The sequence below is a fragment of the Bufo bufo genome, chromosome 9, assembly GCF_905171765.1.
Source record: "Bufo bufo chromosome 9, aBufBuf1.1, whole genome shotgun sequence".
NCBI classification, from domain to species: domain Eukaryota; kingdom Metazoa; phylum Chordata; class Amphibia; order Anura; family Bufonidae; genus Bufo; species Bufo bufo.
Genome location: NC_053397.1, coordinates 145,719,722 through 145,740,764, shown reverse-complemented (window position 1 = coordinate 145,740,764; position 21,043 = coordinate 145,719,722). Strand labels below are relative to the sequence as shown.

General features: G+C 43.9%; 1 protein-coding gene across 1 annotated transcript in view; it reads right to left on the bottom strand.

Moving 5' to 3' along the window:
• Positions 1-14,153, bottom strand: part of LOC120978795 (GTP-binding protein Rhes-like) — a 196,799-nt gene extending 182,646 nt beyond the window's left edge. Inside the window, exon 1 of the mRNA XM_040407143.1 lies at positions 13,684-14,153. The gene's annotated coding sequence lies outside the window, so the exon portion shown is untranslated. The remainder of the gene's footprint in view (positions 1-13,683) is intronic.
• Positions 14,154-21,043: the final 6,890 nt, after the last annotated feature.

The window sequence follows — 21,043 nt, the reverse complement described above, 5'->3', positions numbered from 1 at the left end:
AATGTGAGGAAAAGTAATAAGTAGGTATAAAGGCAGTGTGCCTAAAAGGTGTATTTAAAGGGTTTCTGTCACCCCACTAAAGTGATTTTTTTTTTTTGGGCTAGTTAAATTAGTTATATAGCGATATCTGAAAATATAATAGTGTTCCTTACTTTGATCCAGCAGTTTAGTCAAAAAACGAAGTTTTATCATATGCAAATTCGGTCTCTACCAGCAAGTAGGGCGTCTACTTGCTGGTAGCTGCTGCAGAAATCCGCCCCCTCCTCTTGTTGATTGACAGGGCCAGCCGGGATCTCCTCCTCCGGCCAGCCCTGTCGGCATTTCAAAAATCGCGCGCCCGTGTTGAATCTGCGCAGGCGCTCTGAGATGAGGAGGCTCGTCTCCTCAGAACTCCCTCAGTGCGCCTGCGCCGATGACGTCTTCTATTTCGATGATGTCATCGGCGCAGATGCACTGAGGGAGCTCTGAGGAGACGAGCCTCCTCATCTCAGAGATTCAACACGGGCACGCGATTTTTGAAATGCCGACAGGGCTGGCCGGAGGAGGAGATCACGGCTGGCCCTGTCAATCAACAAGAGGAGGGGGCGGATTTCTGCAGCAGCTACCAGCAAGTAGACGCCCTACTTGCTGGTAGAGACCGAATTTGCATATGATAAAACTTCGTTTTTTGACTAAACTGCTGGATCAAAGTAAGGAACACTATTATATTTTCAGATATCGCCATATAACTAATTTAACTAGCCCAAAAAAAAAAATCACTTTAGTGGGGTGACAGAAACCCTTTAAAGGAAAAGAAAGGGACACCTGTTGGATCCCTGCACGTTCGTGCACGCTGGTATGCTTGTAATACTTCCTCTAACAAGTAGGGGCGTCCGGATCAATGCATCAACTCATACACTTGTCCGCATCAAACACTATTGCTGTTGTCTGTATTCAGCTATTAGGTAATTAGTTTGTATAGAATGTCTCTAATATCAGCCAGGCACTTACCTCTAAATAGAGGATGGCCTTTGCTGTTTGAGGAGAGAGTTGTCTTACCTCCTATGATGTTTTGTTTGGAGATCTCTTCCTTGGCTAAGTCCAGGTAATGCGCTGGAGACGCCGCTCCGTCTTCACAGCTTGCAGGCTCTGACAATCTAGCCCGATCTCGCGATGTTATGAGTGGGACTTCCGTCCGGTCTCTGTACTCACTCAGATATTTGGGGCAATTTCAATTGTCACAAAGTTTCGTTCTTCAGTTTAAAAGTTTTTCTTTATAGCATGGCCATGCAAAGATTCTTTCAGCGGAGGTTTCAGCAGAGTGTCCACTGAGGACCACTGAGGAAGGGATGTGGAATCATCCCGAAACGCGTCTGGTATATCAGACACTCTGCTGAAACCTCCGCTGAAAGAATCTTTGCATGGCCATGCTATAAAGAAAAACTTTTAAACTGAAGAACGAAACTTTGTGACAATTGAATCGCCCCAAATATCCCCCAAAGTGAGTACAGAGACCGGACGGAAGTCCAACTCATAACATCGCGAGATCGGGCTAGATTGTCAGAGCCTGCAAGCTGTGAAGACGGAGCGGCGTCTCCAGTGCATTACCTGGACTTAGCCAAGGAAGAGATCTCCAAACAAATCATAGGAGGTAAGACAACTCTCTCCTCAAACAGCAAAGGCCATCCTCTATTTAGAGGTAAGTGCCTGGCCGATATTAGAGACTTTCTATAGAAACTAATTACCTAATAGCTGAATACAGACAACAGCAATAGCATTTGATGCGGACAAGTGTATGAGTTGATGCATTGATCCGGACGCCCCTACTTGTTAGAGGAAATATTACAAGCATACCAGTGTGCACGAATGTGCAGGGATCCAACAGGTGTCCCTTTCTTTACCTTTAAATACACCTTTTAGGCACACTGCCTTTATACCTACTTATTACTTTTCCTCACATTTTATGGACACTACTGTATGTGCACAATCCTGAATCAGGATATAATTTTCCTACCTAATTTTTTCAACACCAATTTTTGTCACTTCAGGACAGCATTTGAGAACTTTTCACGCCATATTCATCCAGGCATAGCTATTATTACTTCCATTGCTGACATTGAATGATATTTGCGATTATCCTAATAGTGTCATTTTTATGGTCGACCATTTAGTTTTATGTGCTATTGTATTTTACAGTATATTGATTGTATTTTAGCTACTTTATATTGAATATGTATTATTTTTAATGAAGAAATATATTAAATCTGAGTAACTGCCATAGAGTGAGTGCTCGCTTCCACTACTATTTTGACAAATAGTGAATAAACACAGCGGGAAAATAGAGAAATTAACCCCTTCCCGATTTTGTTTTTGCATTTGTTTTTTCCTCCCCATATGAGGGCTTATTTTTTGGGATATAAGTTGTATTTTTTAAGGGTACCATTTAATTTACCATGTGTTATTGGAAAAATTGAAAAAAATTGTTTGTGGGGTCAAATTGATAAAAAATTCAAAATTCTACCAAGGTTTTTGGGGTTTTGACATCACAGCGTTCATTGTGTGCTAAAAATGACATGTGTCATGCCCTGCTCAGATTATGTGCAGAGGTCTGCCAGGTTAGCAGCACATGTGTAGTTTTTTGTTTTTGTCTTGGAGTTGAGCTGTATCCGCCTCCCTTCAGGTGCTCTGGGTGGGGTCGTTTGTAGGAGTTTAAATCACGCCTCTTCCCAGTGTCCTGTGCGGGTTATGAAGGAAGGAAGGGATTTTAGGGTATCTTCAGCCTTAGACACAGGGGCACGTTTATTCCCACCTTCAGCGTCTGAACGTGGGCACAGTAGTCTAGGGAGAGCTGGTAGGGATTTGTAAGGAGGTGACCTTTTATCCCCAGCTTCTGGCCTAGACACTTGTTTGTGGTTTTCTGTGGTATCTTGTATCCTGTCCAGCGTGACATTATAACCCACCAAAACCTAGACTGCCATTTCTCAGCAGCTTTAAGATGGAGTCAATTGATTCGTTGGTTGATCGCATGCAGGAATTAACTTGGGAGGTAGCTGACCTCCCCAATGCAGTTTCACTTTGTCAGAATTTTCTACTTCATGGCTCTGCTGGTGGGAGTCAGTCCAGCCTTGAACCTAAGGTTGCTCTCCCTGATCGGTTTTCTGGGGGTGTGGATGATTTTATCCGCTTTAGAGTCATGCAAGCTGTATTTTCAGCTGCGTCCGTCTTCATCTGGTGATGAGAGTCAGAGAGTAGGGATAATCATTTCCCTGCTTAAAGGGGACACGCAGTCCTGGGCCTTTTCTCTGCCGACCGGTTCTCTGGCCCTCCAGTCGGTGGATGAATTTTTTAAAGCCTTGGGATTAATTTATGATGACCCAGATCGGATCTCGATGGCAGAATCTAAGTTGCGTACTTTATTACAAGGAGAACATTCTGCAGAGGTGTATTGTGTTGAGTTTAGGAGATCGGCTACGGAGTCTGGGTGGAATGACCCCGCGCTTCGTAGTCAGTTTTGTCAGGGGTTGTCTGAGAGATTAAAAGATGCCCTCGCTTTTCATGAGTACCCGAATACATTGGAGAATGCTATGTCTTTGGCTGTACGGTTAGATAGACGCATTAGAGAGAGGTGTAAGGTCCCCTCCACGCGAGGGATGCCCTCTGGGAGTGGTTTCGTCCCACCAGTTCCCCAGAGTATTATGACATATAATCCTGGGGTAGGGGAGGAACCCATGCAGCTAGGTCAGGTGTTGTTCCATTCTGGTAATAGGAACTTTAGGACATTGCATAAGCTATGTTATTACTGTGGAGAAAGTGGTCATTTTGTTTATGCTTGTCCTTTTGTTAAATCGCATGTTGATGATAAAGAACCACAAAGAGGTTTACATAAAGAGAAAAAAAAAACATCCTTGACTCTTGGTAGTGTGAATGGGCTGCTGGAGCAAGCAAGTATGCAATCTCCCTGCAATACTCGTTTTCTCCTTCCAGCTATGGTGGCGCTAGACTCAAGAAAATTTAATTTTGAAGTATTCCTTAATTGTGGTGCTGGGGTAAACCTTATTGATTATCTTTTTCTTCAAAATCTGGGCCTAAGTACTTGCACCTTTTATAAAGAGAGATTCCGGTGTTCGCAATCGATTCTTCCCCTCTCTCTCAAAGGAGTCTCACTCATATTGCTCATGGTATTCAGTTAAGGGTGGGTGATTCACATGTTGAGATTATTTCTTGTTTTGTCATGAAGGACTTGCCCGCTCCTATGGTCTTAGGGTTACCGTGGTTGATAAAACATAACCCTACTATAGATTGGCAGGCAAGGCAGATCATTGGTTGGAGTGAATTTTGTTCGGACAACTGTCTCTCTCTGGGGTGTCTACTACGGTTTTACCCCAGTATCTCTCTGATTTTGCGGATGTATTTGTGGAGGGGGGGGCTCAGGATTTGCCTCCTCATCGTGAATATGATTGCCCGGTTTATCTCATCCCAGGGGCTAAGTTGCCAAAGTCTCGGCTATACAATCTTTCTCAACCCGAAAGAGGTCATGCGGAAGTATATTGCCGAGAGTTTGGCAAAAAGTCATATTAGGCCATCTAAATCTCCGGTTGCAGTTGGGTTATTCTTTGTTAGGAAAAGGATGGATCGCTTAGACCCTGTTTGGATTTCCGGGAATTGAATCGCATTACGGTCCATGATCCGTATCCCCTTCCTTTGATCTCTGACCTTTTTGATCAGATTGTTGGAGCCATGGTGTTCTCCAAGTTAGATTTAAGAGGGGCCTACAATCTGATCAGAAGCAAGGAGGGGGATCAGTGGAAAACGGCCTTCAACACACACGAGGGTCATTTCGAGAATTTGGTTATGCCTTTTGGGTTAACTAACGCGCCAGCAGTGTTTCAGCGATTTGTCAATGACATTTTCCACCATTTTGTGGGAAGGTTCGTTGTAATTTACTTGGATGACATTCTAATTTAATCTCCTGATCTGAAGACTCATCAGGATCACGTGAGACAGGTTTTGTCGATCCTTCGGGAGAATAAATTGTATGCCAAATTGGAGAAATGTGTGTTTACTGTTCAGGAGCTTCCGTTTCTGGGTTACCTGCTTTCTGACTCTGGTTTTCGTATGGACCCCGAAAAGGTCCGGGCGGTTCTGGAATGGGACCGACCGGAGAATCAGAAAGCTTTGATGCGGTTTTTGGGGTTTACCAATTATTATAGAAAATTTTTCTTGAACTACTCTACCATTGTAAAACCCCTGACCGATATGACTAAGAAAGGCGTTGACTTCTATGTCTGGTCGGATGAGGCATTGCAGGCCTTTTCGGCTATTAAGAAATGTTTTGCGTCTGCTCCCATTCTGATGCAGCCTGATGTGTCTCAGCCATTCGTGGTGGAGGTGGATGCATCAGAGGTGGGGGTTGGAGCAGTGTTGTCGCAGGGTTCATCTCCTGGCAAGTGGCGTCCGTGTTCTTTTTTTTTTTTCCAAGAAGCTCTTGGTCGCCGAGAGGAATTATGATGTAGGAGATAGGGAATTGCTGGCCATCAAATTGGCCTTTGAGGAATGGCGTCACTGGTTGGAGGGGGCGTCTCATCCCGTTACGGTATATACTGATCATAAGAACTTGGCTTACCTGCAATCTGCCAAGCGTCTGAATCCTAGACAGGCTAGATGGTCACTGTTCTTTACTAGGTTCAACTTTGTGGTTACTTTTCGCCCGGGGGTTAAGAACGTCAAGGCGGATGCATTGTCTCGTAGTTTTCCTGGGGGAGGTGATTCAGAGGATCCTGCTCCAATTTTGGCTGATGGGGTGGTTGTTTCCGCTCTGTACCCCTAGTTGGAGATGGAGGTGTTGGGAGCCCAGGAGGAGGATCCGGATTCTTGTCCCCCAGGTAGGTTGTTTGTTCCTGCTGAATTGCGATACAGGGTATTCAAGCATCATCACGATACTGTTCTTGCGGGACATCCCGGTGGCAAGTCCACCTTTTGATCTGATTTCCCGGAGGTTCTGGTGGCCCGGGTTACGTAAGAGTGTTGAGGATTACGTAGCAGCTTGTGAGACCTGTGCACGGGCAAAGGTTGCTCACACTCGACCTTCTGGTTCACTTCTTCCTTTGTCTATTCCATCTTGTCCTTGGACGCACTTGTCTATGAACTTTATTACTGATCTGCCAAGTTCCTCTGGGAAAACTGTGATTTTGGTGGTTGTTTACCGTTTCAGTAAAATGGCTCACTGTGTATCATTAGCTAGTCTGCCCAATGCTAAGACTCTTGCTCAAGTTTTTGTGGATAACATCGTGAAATTACATGGCATTCCCTCGGATGTGGTTTCTGATAGGGGCACGCAGTTTGTTTCCAGATTTTGGAGGGCTTTTTTTTCGGCTTTTTATCCGCAGTTGAATGGACAGACAGAGCGTACTAATCAAAACCTGGAGACATACTTGTGGTGCTTTGTGGCTGAGAACCAGGAGGACTGGTCCTCATTCTTATCACTAGCTGAATTTGCTTTGAATAACCGTAGGCAGGAGACCACGGGTAAGTCGCCATTTTTTGGCGCATACGGTTTTTATCCTCAGTTTGGTACCTTTTCTGAGACTAGTTCCTCTGGGATGCCAGAGGAGGAGAGATTTTCTTCTGCCTTGTCCTCTATCTGGCGGAAGATTCAAGAGAATTTGGAGAGGATGGGTGAGAGGTACAAGCGAATGGCTGACAAGAGACGTATGACTGGTCCGGACCTGTGTGTGGGTGATCTGGTGTGGTTATCTACTAAAAATATTAAACTGAAAGTACCATCTTGGAAACTGGGTCCAAGGTTTATTGGACCTTACAAAATATCTGCGGTGATCAATCCAGTAGCGTTTCGTCTGGATCTTCCACAGATCTGGAGGATCCATGATGTGTTCCACAGGTCTTTATTTAAGAAATATGTGAAATCGGTGGAACCATCGCCATTGCCTCCTATCCCTTTTCTGATTGATGGAAATTTTGAGTTCGAGATCTCTAGGGTTCTCGACTCACGTGTTCTTCGGGGTTCCCTTCAGTACCTGGTACACTGGAGGGGATACGGCCCTCAGGAGAGGATGTGGGTTCCGGTTGTGGATGTTAATGCCAGCCGACTGGTGAGGGCTTTTCACAGATCCCACCCGGATAAAGTTGGGCCGGGGTGTCCGGAGGTCACCCGTAGAAGGGGGGGTACTGTCATGCCCTGCTCAGAATATGTGCAGAGGTCTGCCAGGTTAGCAGCACATGTGTAGTTTTTTGTTTTTGTTTTGGAGTTGAGCTGTATCCGCCTCCCTTCAGGTGCTCTGGGTGGGGTCGTTTGTAGGAGTTTAAATCACGCCTCTTCCCAGTGTTCCATGCGGGTTATAGCTTCAATCTTGCTCTGTGGAAGGAAGGAAGGATTTGCCATTTCTGCTCTGTGACAAGATAAGTTGGTTTTGGTTTTCTTTTGTGTGTTCTGTCTAGGCTGTTAGGGAGACGTCTGCCTCCTCCAGGTCCTGAGGAAGCAGGCTGTCTCTTTTCCCCTGTCACCATCTTAGGGATTTTAGGGTATCTTCAGCCTTAGGCACGGGGGCACGTTTATTCCCACCTTCAGGGTCTGAACGTGGGCACAGTAGTCTAGGGAGAGCTGGTAGGTATTTGTAAGGAGGTGACCTTTTATCCCCAGCTTCTGGCCTAGACACTTGTTTGTGGTTTTCTGTGGTATCTTGTATCCTGTCCAGCGTGACAACATGATGTTCTTATTCTTTGGCTCAATACAAATACAGTGATACCAAACTTGTATACTTTTATTTTTGTTTAACTATTTTTAAAATAATAAAAACCTTTGAAAAAATCTGAATTTTCTTTGCATCGCAATTTTCTGACAGCCATAACTTTTTTTTATATTTCCATCCACAGAGCTGAATAAGGACATCAAATAAAAGAAGGATGAGAACTGCTTACTTGGTGCTGTCAGCAGGATTCAAGCAGACATCGTAGGCGATGCAGAGGTATCTTTATTACAATCTCATAGAGGCTGTTATAGCCAAATCGAATTTGCGTCACCTTATTTTACACAATAAAATCTGGTATATGGGATGCTAAAATTGAAAACAAAAAAGTTTTCATTCAAATCAATAAATGTAAAAATAGGAAGAACTAGACGAAAAACACACAAAAAAGAAAAGAAGGGACCTGGATCTGTGGTGATGAGGACTGCGGATGGTCAGTTACTATACACCCACAGCAAAACATATATAGCATCTACGTCCCTAGTTTCAGGGTATGCAGCTATCACCACTAATGCAAGTTCTGGCTCACTGTAGGGCATATCTTGCACCCCATAGGGCTCAAATATGCCTATAATGACCCTGATTTTCTGACTGCATAACCCTCTTCTGGTAATGTGATCCTCAGCCCGCAAACGCTCCACTCTTGCTGTATATTATTGCAGGTGGTGTGCGGCTGGGATCCACTCAACAGTCAGTCATGGGTTAACATAGCACTTCTTATCTATGCTATGAACTCATATTGTACTGGCTCCACGTTTCTTTGTAGCAATCAGGAGCTCTACATGGAAGTATAGCGTTCTGGAGTTGTTATTCAAAGTAGTAGTGCGCTACCCCCCCCCCCCCCCTCATACACCATACACTTGGAGGCAGTGCTCCGGCACTAGTGTGGCCGTGAAGCGGGAGCCGAAACACAAGGCATTTAAATCCTAGACTCCTCCCATCAGAGGTGTGGCCACACCCACCCTGCACCACGTGATCGGAGCGGACAAGAGCTCCCAAGCAATACAATGATCCACAGATTGCATTCCTCATTTTGTGGAATGGAGTGGCCGCCCCTAATAGAACAGTACTATTTTTGTCCATAAAAAAGTACTATCTTTGTCCCAAAAGCCAGTATTTATGCTGGAAAGCGACTGGTTCCCCATCGGATCCCATTGTAGTCATTGGGATCTGCCTGTACCCTGCCCTATCAGGCTATGCCAATACAGTGAACTCCGGTGGTCTGTTCTTCTGGCAGGACAGGCTGCCAGCGTTTGCAATGCATACATAGCTTAAGATATATTAGAATTTTATAAAATATAGCAGAGATATTTGACATATAACTAAAAATATTTCTACTGAAAATGTAATGTTACTAGGTCTCTAGTTTATACACATGAGTAGTGTTGGTCAAGCAACAAAGTGCTCGTGTGCTCGAGTAGAACACTTCCCAATGCTCAGGTGCTCTACAGAGAACCTGAGCATTAAACCAGGCACCTCCTGCTCTAAAGAGGGGAGGGTGTCGGGACTCTAATTTGCTTAGGAGTCCCTGCCCTGCTCTGACTCCATATATATGTCCACATATGGAGTCAGTGCTTGGGGACACCCAGTGTATTTAAATCTAATTTAGCCTCTATTTTTAAAAATGTTTCTGGTGGGATTCAAACTCACAACCTTCTTCTACATTACAGCCAAGAATCTTATCCACTACACTATAGAGCTGGATGGCCAGTTACCAAAAAAAAAAAAAGAGACTTCTGCTGTATAGGAATACTTACTACTAGTAAGTATTCCTATATAGCAGTAGTCTTAAATAAATATATATATATATATATATATATATATATTATTATTATTTTTTAGCAACTGGCCATGCAGCTCTATAGTATTGAACTCATGTATAGTGTTGGGCGAGCATGCTTGGCTGAACACCAGTTCAGCTCGAGCATCACTATGCTTGGCCGAATATCACGTATGCTCAAGTCAGTGTATTTAAATCTAATTTAGCCTCTATTTCTGAAAAGTTTCTGGCAGGATTCGAATTCACAACCTTCTACAATACAGCCAATAATGTTAACCACTATGCATGACCTGCATGGCCAGTTGCTTTAAAAAATAAAAATAAATATGAGACTTCTGCTGTTTAGGAATACTTACTAGTAGTAAGTATTCCTATACAGCAGAAGTCTCATATGTTATTTTTTTTTTAACTGGCAATTCAGCTCTATATTGTAGTGGATAACATTCTTGGCTGAAATGTAGAAGGTTGTGAGTTTGAATCCCGCCAGAAACTTTTCAGAAATGGAGGCTGAATTAGATTTAAATACACTGACTCGAGCATGCTCGCCCAACACTACACATGAGTTCTACATGACAGTTGCCACATAGACAGCAGCAAGAGTTTTATTTTTTCTTTCATAATGTGAATTATAACTGAATAGATTATTGACTTCCTAATACCTGGATTTTTATAACAGATTTATTATCACTACTTCAATAATATTAGTTGAAAGTCTTAGCACAACAGTATGTTTGGTAAAAGCTAATTTTCCCTATGAGAGCAGTGTTGGGCTTATTAATATATAACTAATGCCATCAGGCAGTGGCGTGCCTAGGAAGCGCTCATTGCTGGAGCGCTGAAGCCCACAGGCTTGAGGCCTATGCAGTAGTGAAATCCTGGCGCAGGCGTGCGTGATAACGCTATCGCGTACGCCTGTGACGGGACACAGCAGTACAGTGAAGTGTGTGCGCCTTCCTCTCCTCTGCAAGCGCAGGTGAGTATGAAATTTTTTGGGCTTTTTTTATTTTATTTTTTAAAGTTTATGTGCCAACTTTGGGGGACGACATGGGGGATATCCGGGGCATGGGGGTGGGGGAACACAGGAGGACATGTGGGGGAAAAATATCATAGTGGGATACTGTGTGGGGGCAAATTATTATGGGAGGGATTACTATGTAGGGGCAAATAATTATGGGAGGGATTACTATGTGGGGGCAAATTACTATATGGGGCAATGTGGGGGAAATTACTGTATGGGGGCAAATTACTATATGGGGGCAATGTGGGGGAAATTACTGTGGGGGGGCAGTGTGGGGGAAACTACTGTGCGGAGGGCAGTGTGGGGGAAACTACTGTGCGGGGGGCAGTGTGGAGAAAATTACTGTGTGGGGACAGTATGGAGGAAATTACTGTGTGGGGACAGTATGGAGGAAATTACTGTGTGGGGACAGTGTGGGAGACATTACTGTGTGGGGACAGTGTGGGGGAAATTACTGTGGGGGGCAGTGTGGGGGAAACTACTTTGTGGGGGAAATTACTGTGTGGGGGAAACTACTGTGTGGGGAAAATTACTATATGGGGCAGTGTGGGGGAAATTACTGTGTGGGGACAGTGTGGGGGAAATTACTGTGGGGAGTTGTTATTGGGGGAAATTACTATGTGGGGGCAGTGTGGGGGAAACTACTGTGTGGGGGCAGTGTGGGGGAAATTATTGTGTGGGGGAAATTACTATATGGGGCAGTGTGGGGGAAACTACTGTGTGGGGGAAATTACTGTGTGGGGGCAGTTTGGGGGAAACTACTGTGTGAAGCAAATTACTATATGGGGCAGTGTTGGGGAAATTACTGCATGGGGCAGTGTGGTGGAAATTACTATGGGGGGATTACTGTGGGGGCAGTGTTGGCGAAATTACTGTATGGGGCAGCGTCGGGGCGTTGTTATTGGGGAGGCACTGTAGGAGCAAATTTATTATTTTTGGGGACACTATACAGGCATTATTACCTGGAGCACAATATAGGTGTTATTATTACTGGGGGCACTCTAGGGGACATTATAATAGCTGTAGGCACTATAGGGACATATCAAACTGGTGTAAAGTAGAACTGGCTTAGGTGCCCATAGCAGCCAATCAGATTTCACCTTTCATTTTTGACAGCTCTTTTGGAAATCCAGTTCTGCGTTACACCAGTTTGATAAATGACCCCAATTATGTCTACTGGGATCACAATTTTTTCAGCAGTATAGTAACTGGGGCATTGGGGGGCACAACGGTAGTGATGAGCAGCAGTAGTCATATTCGAATTCGCGATGTTTCGCAAATATTTTGTAGAATATTCTATGATTTTTTTTTTACTCGAAAAATCAACAAGGTAATGATCGCGTAATATGCGAATTTTCTTAATGCTAATTTTTATCGCAAATTTTTCAATTGCCGAGCAAAAACATGATTCCTCCTTGCTTCTTGCTTGTGGGCCAATGAGTCATAGCACTATATTCAATATATTCATTTTTTCGAATATTCGTAATATTCTAAAACAAGAATATATAGCAATACAGACAATATTAGAAAAAAACAAATGTAGAGCAATTTAGCTAATATAGTGCTATAATCTTTTTTTTAATAGTCGTAAATTTTTTCCAATCTGAACTTCAGATGAGAAAAAAATTATAACTATTAGACAAAGAAGATTATAGCACTAAATTAGCTAAATTGCTCTATATTCTTTTTTTTTTTATATATATATATATATATATATGTTCGCTATATTGCTATATATTCTTGTTTTAGAATATTACGAATATTCAAAAAAATGAATATATTAGTTTTTTCGAATATTCGTAATATTCTAAAACAAGAATATATAGCAATATAGCGAATATTCAAAAAAAAAACTAATATAGAGCAATTTAGCTAATATTGTGGTATAATCTTCTTTGTCTAATAGTAGTAAATTTTTTCTCATCTGAAGTTCAGATTGGAAAAAAATTTGAACTAATCTGAACTTCAGATGAGAAAAAAATTACAACTATTAGACAAAGATTATAACACTATATTAGCTAAATTGCTCTACATTCGTTTTTTTCAAATATTCGCTCTATTGCTATATATTCTTGTTTTAAAATGTTACGAATATTCGAAAAAACAAATATATTCGATATAGTGCTATATATTAGTTTTTTTTTAATATTGATCATTTTTCCCATTTAAAGCCATGATTCTTCCCTGCTTCTTGCTTGTGGGCCAATGAGTCATTGGCCCACAAGCAAGAAGCAGGGAGGAATCATGTTTTTACTTGGCAATTGAAAAATTTGCGATAAAAATTCGCATTACAAAAATTCTCAATAAAAAAATCTCGAATATTCAAAATTACGAATATATCACTATATTCTAAATATTCGCGAATTTTCGAATTACCTATATTCGCGATAAAAATTTGAATATTCGTGATCAACACTACACAATGGCCACAGTATTGCGGGTGGCAGCAGGATGACACTGTGGGGACACCAGGATGGGGAGGTTGATGGAAAAACAGAGAAATCTAACATGTCTGTGCTACAAACTCTGTAGAGACGTGATGCAGCTGAAAGAATGTCATGGCGGTCTAACGGAGGAGAAGAGGAAAGAGAAGGTCTACATGACAGGAGATGTCCCTGGATGTAAGAGGTATGTGGTCAAGTATTGGGGCGGGGGGGGGGGGGGGGGGCAGAGAAAGGACCCACCCCGGGTGCCAAACACCCTAGGCACGCCACTGCCATCAGGTACTGGTATTATTGGAACTGTCAAGAAATATTTTGCTAGAAAGCAAACATGGTGTCTTGGAAAGTCACTCCTATTATTGTACACTCCTGACTATTGCTATGAATTCTGAAGAGTAGCTGATAAACATTTCCACTGAAGGATAAGGTTTTGAAGCCACAAGCTACAATAGTCACTTATCTTCTCAGATGAAGAGCTATGATATCTGTGGTCAACTTGGGTTAGAATGACATTGTCTTGCTGTTTAGGTTTCCAAGACTTGTCCTGCAGTTTGGGATCTACTACTCTCTAGTAAAGTAGGCAGACATACTGTATATTATTACAAGTGAGATACATGATTAACAATATCAGCTGCTACTTTTGAAATCATCAACCTGCCTATAATATGAGAAGGAACTGTGCTGCAAACTGCTTGCTCTTACCTTAGTCAGGGTGAAGAGTATCGGAACAGAGCTGCCTGGAAATCCTCCTGCTTCTGCAAAATATGGAATCTGTTCTTCTCTCTCCAAATACAGTGACCAAAGAGAAATCTTTATAAAATGCTTATACACAGTCTATATAGTGCAGCCCCTCAGATGACCCCCTCAAGCTCTGCCAGCTGTAAATGTGAGCTGCTGTCAGCTCTCTCCTGTGTACAGCTTTACAACAAGCTAGTACAATTGATACAAGTATGAAGTTTGTGCATCTCCAGGCATACACTCAGTCTCAAGGCTCAAGATCTTCAGGCAATGTTAATGGTGCTGAGATTTCTTTTGTCTTTCCCCTTGTCATGTATATACAAAGTTACCAGCATCTGGATGACAGTACAGTGCAGATAGGAAGAATCCTGTGTCTGGATCTTCAGCACTCGGAAGAATATTGTTTCAGCTGCCATGCTCCACCTCTCTCTATGAAGATCACCAATAATACTGCCGCTGATCTCAGTCCATGTCATATGTACAGACAAGGGTGAATCTCTGTTCTGGTTGAGCAGTACACTGCAATGTCTGACTGAAGAGAGTGAGCATGTACATAAAGCAGAAAATGAAAATGTGCACTGTCAAAATAAGCATTACATCTGTGCACAGAGCCCATAACCTTCAATCCATTGAACTCCAGTTTCTAAAATGTCTCTACGCTTTTTAAGGGTACTTTCACACTTGCGTTAAAGTTTTCCGGTATTGAGTTCCGTCACAGGGGCTCAATACTGGAAAGAATGCTTCAGTTTTATCCTAATGCATTCTGAATGGAAAGCATTCCGTTCAGTATGCATCAGGATGTCTTCAGTTCAGTCACTCTTACGGTATTTGGCCGGAGAAAATACGGCAGCACGCTGCGGTATTTTCTCCGGCCAAAATTCCGGAACACTTGCCAGAATGCCAGATCCGGCATTAATTTCCATTGAAATGTATTAATGCCGGACCCGGTCTCCCTATCTGCGCATGCGCAGACCTTTAAAAATGTGAAAAAAATAAATACCGGATCCGTTTTCTGGATGAAACCAGAGAGACGGATCCGGTGTTTCAATGCATTTGTCAGCCGAATCCGCATACAGATCCGGAAACAAATGCTATCCGTTTGCATATGGATTTCCGGATCCGGCAGGCCGTTCCGGCAATGGAACTGCCTGCCGGAATCCAACAAAGCTAGTGTGAAAGTACCCTAAAATGATCATATAATTATTATTTATTATTAAAGTGCTATTCGTTCCATGGTGATTTAAATATGACAGAGTATACTTGCATAATAAAAAGCATTTAAAATGAGCATGGTCAAGATGACTTACAAACTGGTACAGAAGAAGAGAGAGCCCTGCCCACAAGGGCTTACAATCTACAGTAGGTGAGGGTAAAGCTGGTCAGGGCAAAACAATGGCAGCAAGGTTACTGTAGGTTGTAGACTTGCCTGAAGAGGTGGGTTTTCAGGTTTCTTTTGAACATTTCAACTGTAGGTGGGAGTCTGATATTTTGGGGTAGAGAGTTCTAGAGTAAGGGTGATGCACAGGAGAAATCTTGATGGTGATTGTTGGAAGAGAAAATAAGAGGAGGGTGAAGAAAGAGATCTGGTGAGATTGAGTGTGGGAAGGTACTGGGAGATCAGGTCACAGATCTATGGAAGGGAAAGGTTGTGGACGGCCTTGTATGTCATAGTGTTTTGTCCAGAATTCTCTAGGCAACATGAGCCAGTGAAGGGACTGGAAGAGAGAAGAGACAGAAGAGTAACGGTAGGATAGGTGGATTAGTCATGCGGCACAATTGAGGATAGATTAGAGGGATGTGAGACTGCTAGATGGGGGGTTACATAGGAGGATGTTAAAGCAGTCTAGATGGGAGATGATGAGGGCATATACAACATTTTTTACACACTCTGGGTTGAGAAATGTGCGGATCTGAGAGATATTTTTGAGTTGGAGGTGGAAAGGGCTCGGATGTGCAGTTTGAAGGACAGAGCAGAATTCAAGGTTACCCCAAGGCAGTGGACTTGGTTGACTGGACAGAGTGTACAGCCATTGACTGTGATTAGAGATGAGCCAATTTCTTGAAAGTTCGATTCGGCTGATTCGCCGAATTTCACAAAAATTTGCTTTGCGGCAAATTACTTTGTCACGAAGCGCAATGTTTTGTAAGTAGTGGGTACAATGACAGGGAGCTGCGATAGCGCCGCCCCCGTCATTGTACAGGGAGCTGTGATGGCGCCGCCCCGTCATTGTACCCCTCAGAGGCCGCATTTATACATGATCACGGCATCTGAGTATAAAAGTAACAATAACATTTTTTTTTAAATTAAACTTACCACCTTCATTTGCTTTCGACTGGCCAGCATCCGCCCTCTTGCTTGAAGATCTCAGCTGAAAAAATGTGCGGCGCGAGATTACGTCATCACGCCGGCTGGCGTGGTGATCTATAACGTCATCACGTCAGCCGGCATGATGATGTAATCTCGTGCCGCTCAGGATTTCGGCCGAGATCTTCAAGTAAGAGGGTGAATGCCGACCAGTCACGAGCAAATGGAGGAGTAAGTTTGAATGTTTTTGTTTTTTATGCTATTTCAGGTTAAATCGATTTGCTGACACGAAGCACAAGGAAATTCGGCTTCTAGGCGAATCAAATTTTTTCCTGAAATTCAGATCGAATTCCACTTTGTTGGGTTTGATTTGCTCATCTCTAACTGTGATATATAGGTCTAATGGGGGGGGGGGGGCTGAGTGAGATGGAGGGAAAATGATAAATTCTGTTTTATCCATGTTAAGTTTTAGAAAGCGAAAGAAGGAGGATATAGAAGATAGACAGTGTGCCATTCTGGATAGTAAGGTGGTGATATCTGGACCAGAGAGGTAAATTTGTGTGTCATCAGCATATAAGTGATACTGAAAGCCATAAGACTCTATGAGCTGTCCCAGGCCAAAGGTGTAGATTGAGAAGAGATGGGGTCCTAGAACAGAGCCTTGAGGGACACCAACAGAGAGGGGAAGAAGCAAGGATGTGGTATGCAAGTGAGTGACTAAATGTCCGGTATGAGGGGGCTACGTCTGTGATGCCAATGGATGAGAGATTTTGTAGCAGAAGGGAGTGGTCAACTGTGTCAAATGCAGAGCATAGGTCAAGGAGGAGGATGACAGACTAATGTTGTTTGACTTTGGCAGTTAGCAGGTCATTGGTGACTATGGTAAGTGCAGTTTCAGTTGAGTGGTGGGGTCGTAAGACAGATTGTAGCCAGTCATATAGGAAACAGTTGAAGAGGTGGGAGGACAGTTCAAGGTAGCTGTTGTTCAATTACTGTAGTTTTGAGGTAATATTGGAAAGGATGGGGCCCACTGGGAGATTCACACCCTCAATGCAGACACTTTGTCAGCGCAACTGAACGACCAGGCGGATAGGAATTAAAACTTCTATTTATTCAAGGATGACAACGCGTTTCGGAGCTTACAAAACTCCTTTTTCAAGTCTAAAAAACATATATCCATGTACGTCTGTATACACATTTTATGATATGGTGTCATTTACCATAGTTAAATTCAGGGGCGTAGATAGAAATGACTGGACCCCATAGCAAAAAAAAATTTATGGGGCCCCCCCCGGATCTCCCACCCCTACATACCTCTCGGACCTTGCCGCCACATCCGCAGCTCCTCATGCACTTGTGACTGTTACGCGTAGGACTGAGCACAGATAGTTGGTCACTGGCAACGCATTTGTGCCAGTGTAGGAAATGTATGAATCTAAATGTCTGTGTATTAAAGTAGGACTAGTCAGAACTGCCGCCCAGACTGCGGGCCTCAGGGGTGCTGGCTGGCTTGGCCTCAGGGGTGCTGGCTGGCTGGCTTGGCCTCAGGAGTGCTGGCTGGCTGGCTTGGCCTCAGGAGTGCTGGCTGGCTTGGCCTCAGGAGTGCTGGCTGGCTGGCTTGGCCTCAGGAGTGCTGGCTGGCTGGCTTGGCCTCAGGAGTGCTGGCTGGCTGGCTTGGCCCCAGGAGTGCTGGCTGGCTGGCTGGCTTGGCCTCAGGAGTGCTGGCTGGCTGGCTTGGCCTCAGGAGTGCTGGCTGGCTGGCTTGGCCTCAGGGGTGCTGGCTGGCTTGGCCTCAGGGGTGCTGGCAGGCTTGGCCGGGCAGAAGGAGTGTGGGAGACTAAGGCCTTTTATCTCCAAGCTGCTCCGTAAAAAAAATATTTTTCATTATACCTCAGGTCAGACCACCAATCAGACCCCCAATGTTAATCAGACCTCAGCTAACAGCCCCAATAAGATCCCCAATGTTAATAAGACCTCAAATAACACCTCAGCTTAGACCCCAATATGAATGACCCCCAATCAGACCTCAGATAAGAGCCCCATGCCTCATAGCAGCCCCCAGTAGCCTCATAGCAGCCCCCAGTAGCCTCTCCACCAGCCCCCAGTGGCTCTTACCAGCCCCCAGTGGCTCTCACCAGCCCCCAGTGGCTCTCACCAGCCCCCAGTGCCTCTCAATCAGCTCCCAGTGCCTCTCACCAGCGGCCCCCAGTGCATCTCCATTAGCCCCCAGTCAGTGCATCTCCATTAGCCCCCAGTCAGTCAGCCCCTAGTAGCCTCTCCATCAGCCCCCAGTGCCTCTCCATCAGCCCCCAGTGCGCCCTGCTCGGTATTAAAATCATTAGTGGGCAGTGCGCCCTCCCCCTCTCCCCTGTATTAAAATCATTGGTGGGCAGTGCACCCTCCCCACCTCCCCTTTATTAAAATCATTGGTGGGCAGTGCGCCCTCCGCCTCTCCCCTGTATTAAAATCATTGGTGGGCAGTGCACCCTCCCCCCCTCCCCTTTATTAAAATCATTGGTGGGCAGTGCGGCCTCCCTCCCCCTTGGTATTAAAATCATTGGTGGGCAGTGCGCCCTCCCCCCTCCCCAGTATTAAAATCATTGGTGGGCAGTGCGCCCTTCCCCCCTCCACAATATTAAAATCATTGGTGGGCAGTGCACCCGCCCCCAACCCCCCCTCCCCAGTATTAAAATCCTTGGTGGGCAGTGCGCCCTCCCCCCTCCCCTGTATAAAAATCATTGGTGGGGCAGTCGCCCTCCCCCGGTATTAAAATCATTGGTGGGCAGTGCACCCTCCCCCCCTCCCCAGTATTAAAATAATTGGTGGGCAGTGCGCCCTCCCCCCCTCTCCAGTATTAAAATCATTAGTGGGCAGTGTTCCCTCCCCCCTCCCCAGTATTAAAATTATTGGTGGGCAGTGCGCACTTCCCCCCTCCCCAATATTAAAATCATTGGTGGGCACTGCACCCTCCCCCAACCCCCCCTCCCCAGTATTAAAATCATTGGTGGGCAGTGCGCCCTCCCCTGTATTAAAATCATTTGTGGGGCAGTGCGCCCTCCCCCCGGTATTAACCACCTCAGATCCCATGGCTGAAAACCCTGAAAGACCATGCCACTTTTTACACTTCTGACCTACACTACTTTCACCGTTTATTGCTCGGTCATGCAACTTACCACCCAAATGAATTTTACCTCCTTTTCTTCTCACTAATAGAGCTTTCATTTGGTGGTATTTCATTGCTGCTGACATTTTTACTTTTTTTGTTATTAATCGAAATTTAACGATTTTTTTGCAAAAAAATGACATTTGTCACTTTCAGTTGTAAAATTTTGCAAAAAAAACGAGATCCATATATAAATTTTGCTCTAAATTTATTGTTCTACATGCCTTTGATAAAAAAAAAATGTTTGGGTAAAAAAAAAAATGGTTTGGGTAAAAGTTATAGCGTTTACAAACTATGGTACAAAAATGTGAATTTCCGCTTTTTGAAGCAGCTCTGACTTTCTGAGCACCTGTCATGTTTCCTGAGGTTCTACAATGGCCAGACAGTACAAACACCCCACAAATTACCCCATTTCGGAAAGTAGACACCCTAAGGTATTCGCTGATGGGCATAGTGAGTTCATAGAACTTTTTATTTTTTGTCACAAGTTAGCGGAAAATTATGATTTTTTTTAAATTTATTTTTTTCTTACAAAGTCTCATATTCCACTAACTTGTGACAAAAAATAAAAACTTCCATGAACTCACTATGCCCATCAGCGAATACCTTGGGGTGTCTTCTTTCCAAAATGGGGTCACTTGTGGGGTAGTTATACTGCCCTGGCATTCTAGGGGCCCAAATGTGTGGTAAGGAGTTTAAAATCAAATTCTGTAATAAATGGCCGGTGAAATCCGAAAGGTGCTCTTTGGAATGTGGGCCCCTTTGCCCACCTAGGCTGCAAAAAAGTGTCACACATGTGGTATCTCCGTATTCAGGAGAAGTTGGGGAATGTGTTGTGGGGTGTCATTTTACATATACCCATGCTGGGTGAGATAAATATCTTTGTCAAATGCCAACTTTGTATAAAAAAATCTGAAAAGTTGTCTTTTGCCAAGATATTTCTCTCACCCAGCATGGGAATATGTAAAATGACACCCCAAAACACATTCCCCAACTTCTCCTGAATACGGAGATACCAGATGTGTGACACTTTTTTGCAGCCTAGGTGGGCAAAGGGGCCCAAATTCTAAAGAGCACCTTTCGGATTTCTCTGGTCATTTTTTACACATTTTGATTTCAAACTTCTTACCACACATTTGGGCCCCTAGAATGCCAGAACAATATAACTACCCCACAAGTGACCCCATTTTGGAAAGAAGACACCCCAAGGTATTTCGTGATGGGCATAGTGAGTTCATGGAAGTTTTTATTTTTTGTCACAAGTTAGTGGAATATGAGACTTTGTAACAGAAAAAAATAAAAATAAAAAAATCATCATTTTCCGCTAACTTGTGACAAAAAATATAAAATTCTAGGAACTCGCCATGCCCCTCACGGAATACCTTGGGGTGTCTTCTTTCCAAAATGGGGTCACTTGTGGGGTAGTTATACTTCCCTGGCATTTTCCAGGGGCCCTAATGTGTGGTAAGTAGGTAAATGACCTGTGAAATCCTAAAGGTGCTCTTTGGAATGTGGGCCCCTTTGCCCACCTAGGCTGCAAAAAAGTGTCACACATGTGGTATCGCCGTATTCAGGAGAAGTTGGGCAATGTGTTTTGGGGTGTCTTCTTACATATACTCATGCTGGGTGAAAGAAATATCTCGGCAAAAGACAACTTTTCCCATTTTTTTATACAAAGTTGGCATTTGACCAAGATATTTATCTCACCCAGCATGGGTATATGTAAAATGACACCCCAAAACACATTGCCCAACTTCTCCTGAGTACGGCGATACCACATGTGTGACACTTTTTTGCAGCCTAGATGCGCAAAGGGGCCCACATTCATTTTATGAGGGCATTTTTAGATATTTGGA